Source organism: Pinus tabuliformis, chromosome 1_2, assembly GCF_031772625.1.
Source record: "Pinus tabuliformis cultivar Carrire ecotype Pingquan chromosome 1_2, CPIR1, whole genome shotgun sequence".
Classification (NCBI taxonomy): domain Eukaryota; kingdom Viridiplantae; phylum Streptophyta; class Pinopsida; order Pinales; family Pinaceae; genus Pinus; species Pinus tabuliformis.
Window position 1 is genome coordinate 1,274,570,956 of NC_142298.1, and position 4,025 is coordinate 1,274,574,980.

Below are 4,025 nucleotides of genomic sequence, written 5' to 3' on the forward strand. Positions count from 1 at the left end.
CATTGTTTTTGGCTTACATGGCCCTATGGACCCTTTTGGCTTATGTTGTTGTTGTTGGTCCGCCTGCTTCCCTGTTCGGCCCCTGTATTCATTTGTTCTTTGTCCTTTACCATCTACTTCTCCTGACCCATGGACATTCTCTGACATACCAATTTCATACACCCCAAAACCCATCCTGATCCCCTTCCCTTTCTACATGACCACATTCTGATAGGAGGGATCCCTGCTCCCTGCCCCTCTAGAAGCTATATGTATCAAACCCTAGTTGTTGCTGCTCTAAAAATCGTGCTGCTCTGCGGCTCTTCGCTTCCAAATATCTTATTTAGAACTTATAACATTCAATTTTTTAAACTAATTTATAGAATTGCTTAATTCAACTAATTATCATAAAGATAGTTTGATAATTCATTAAATCAATATTCTCTATTTTGTTTTATATATATGAAATTATTGAAAATATTGTAAAACAATATTAATGAAAATTAATTGCACTAATCTATTTATAATGACTTAAAATGTGGAACTAATCTGTTACATGCAAAAAAAATTATTTGATGTATTTTGAAGTATATTTTTGGTAAATTTTGTTCAAAATATGGTACATATTTTCAAAAGTGATAAGTTTAAGTTGTCTAATTTGCAAAGATCTAGTGCCTAAGGGGTTTTTTAGGGTGTTGAATCCATTTATGGGTTCAAACATGTATTTTAAATAACAAAAAATCGAAATCTCCTTAAGAAAATGTATGGTGAGATTTAGACAAAAAAATTGTTTCATCTATTACTTAGACTATGCCTTTCAAAAATGTCAAGGTAAGTTGAATGCACTTTCTCATATGATTTCTTCAAAGAATGAGATTACCTTTTGGTTCATATTTATAAAAAATAGTAATAAAATGGTTAGAGGAGAACTAATATAATATATAGCTTTCAAAAGGTAACAATTTAAGGAGTGCCTAGAATTTTTTTAAACAATGGGAAAACCTATCATAACTCATATGTCAAATGTGTAACCATCACTCTGCTATCAACCAATATGGTCAATAAGGGGACAGGGTTTCACTCTTGCAAGATGCCTACGGATCTTGGACCTTTAACTAATCTCCTTACTTCTGATGAAGATGAATTCTTACCCAAAAATCAAATTTAAGACATACTCCCAGCCCATCGACATAACTCTTTCAAAACAATACACCATCTTGGACCTTTAACTAATCTCCTTACTTCTGATGAAGATGAATTCTTACCCAAAAATCAAATTTAAGACATACTCCCAGCCCATCGACATAACTCTTTCAAAACAATACACCGTAAATAAATTACTGTCTTCCAAAAAAACCACAAAACCGCCCCTTGCCTTAAGAAGAATTCATTTTAAAGTGTGAAGGGAACATGGGAGGCACTGAAAGAAACTGAAGCAAAGACCAAGTTGGAGAATGAAAGAAAATCGATCTCATAATCTGTTAACTACGAGAGAAAATACTTCAGCTGCATGATATAATTGTTTTCATATTTAATGGATTCGAAAGGTGTGATGTATCTATGTTGTGGTATTTCATTGACTGAAGTTTCAGCAAAGGACGGAGGACGCTTGTTGAAGTCAGTTTTACTTAATGACGTATGCCTTGACTGGCTGAAAGATTACTTGAGGAAACATTGAAGAAATCTTGTCATGCAAGAAAAGATAGGGAACAAGCTTACCAGATTTGGAAAGTAATGAAGCGGGCCAAATTATATGATTTCACGATTACTTTTCGGATCCTTTTTGATGTCTCCTCCTCCGAATTGTACGTTAAACATTTATTATTTTGTAGGCAACAGATTGATTTGACCGAAAATTATTTCTGCACAGGATTGGAGCCATGTTGAAGGCATGGTTGTCATTATGTAAGAAAGTTTTAGATGCAGGCTTCTCCCATTCCTGCAGAGTTAAAAATCCAGGCGACTTGGTGTCAGAACTCGGGAAAAGTAGGTCCCACAGTGAAGAATCTAAGAGTTTAGAATATTAGCAATCTTAAGATATATCGTGGCTGTAGTTTAGTGGTGAGAATTCCACGTTGTGGCCGTGGAGACCTGGGCTCGAATCCCAGCAGCCACATAAAACGAACATTTTGTCATCTTTCAAAAGATTCTGGTACAGAGAATTTATCGACATTGTTCTGGTTCAGAAAATTTGGTATGAAAACGAAGTAGAGAAGCGGGAGAGGATTAAAATAGGTAAGTAGGTTGGTTTAAATATCTTGTAAACTGTTTTCCAGACCATTTGTCATTGAAAAAAGGCTGTGGATGGGCCAGACAATGTTCTCCACTTGACTGAGTTATATATGAGGTCATCTCTTCTTTACCTCCTAGAAAACTGTTTGTCTACAGTTTATGTCTGAGGATAAAAAGGCTGTGGATGGGCCAGACAATGTTCTCCACTTGACTGAGTTATATATGAGGTCATCTCTTCTTTACCTCCTAGAAAACTGTTTGTCTACAGTTTATGTCTGAGGATATGATATAATATTTTAGATAATTTTTTATAGATTGAAATATGTTTGAAGTTTTTACTTGAATGGTAGGAAAATTTGGAATAACTTAGTAGCTAAAGTAACAAAAGGATAATTATTTTTGGTTTATTTTTCGTTGTTATTTATGAATGTAAATTGATTCATTATTGTTATTTAATAAAAACTAAGGATAATTTTTTTTGTTAACAAATATTTTTTATGTTTGATTTAAGATTTTTGGGATCCATAATGTAGATAGATGTTTTTCGGATTAATTACCTTGACCAAATTTTAATAATGTGATTAATCCGAAAGACATTTAAATATTTCTTAGTTTTGAATCATTAATCTATTTTTTTATATTAAAAAAAAACATATTTAGTATGAAAATTTGTAATAACTAAGTTGTCAAATTAATAATAAAAATGATTATTTTTTTGTTATTTTCAAAGAATATAAATTAATTCACGTGTGTAATTAAAAAACCATACTACCTTAAATAACTGATTAGTAATCCATGAAAAAAAAAAATCATTATTACTAAACATCTATTAGTTAATTAACCTATTTACTTTATATTAAAAAAAAAACAGAGCAAAACTTTTAACTAAATAAAAACACTTTTAAATTATATTTCAAAATTGTTTTAAAAAATTAAACAATATCACATTGATTTCAAAACGTTTTTCAAACTTATAGTCCGCCTAAATATAAAGATTAATTTTGATTGATTTTGATGGCTAAGTTTTGAGACCCTGAATCTTGTGAGAAAATGGTGTCCATTGGAATCCCATTCCATTCTTAGTTGTAGAAACCCAATTCTTGTAGCTCCCATTAAGGTGCCTCAAGTGAGACTTCACTCGTTTTACAGGTGTTGCCAAAAGGGCCAATACCACTAGGGACTTCGTTTAGCATGCCACACACAAAAAACCCAAGTTGGACACACATTTAAAAGTGCCAACAAATGGATCCATTGTTTGGATTGTGATATTGAAGCAAAGGGGGTGTGGAATTCCACTAAGGAAGAAATTGGTAGATTTTTCAAAACTAAACTATGTGAATTTGCTACAAGGGAAATTGGGAACCGTAAGATCAGCGTTGAAAAATGATTGGAGAAATATATATTCGTCGAATATCTCGACGAGATTTTCTTTTGTGAATTTCCGGAAGTGCTTGCAGGGTGGATTGGAAGGTTGAATGGCCATAACGTACACTGGAGATTGGATGAGTAGAAGCATTAGACCCTTGAACAAGTCTAGAGACTCCAGTGAGTGGATAACCATATCATGCAAGTTGTCAACTTTTGGATGGAAAGCATGATTGGTGGGTATATCACAAAATTTGCCATTGAATCCATTATTTCCTATACAACCACTCAACACCAATTTTTGAGAGAGGTCCCTGAGGACACTTTATCTCAACATTGTTGAAATTCATGAAGATTTTTTTGTGTGACAAAGGCATATTGAAGATGTAGTCTGACACCATGATCGGCTAGACCCCTCTTGCACTCAAGGTGAGTTGAGGGAGTGTGGG

At 33.3% G+C, this 4,025-nt stretch overlaps 1 non-coding gene across 1 annotated transcript; it reads left to right on the top strand.

The window, feature by feature from the left end:
- Positions 1 to 2,023: 2,023 nt before the first annotated feature.
- TRNAH-GUG (transfer RNA histidin (anticodon GUG)) lies at positions 2,024 to 2,095 on the top strand. The gene has a single exon. It is a non-coding gene; the product is annotated as a tRNA-His (tRNA).
- Positions 2,096 to 4,025: the final 1,930 nt, after the last annotated feature.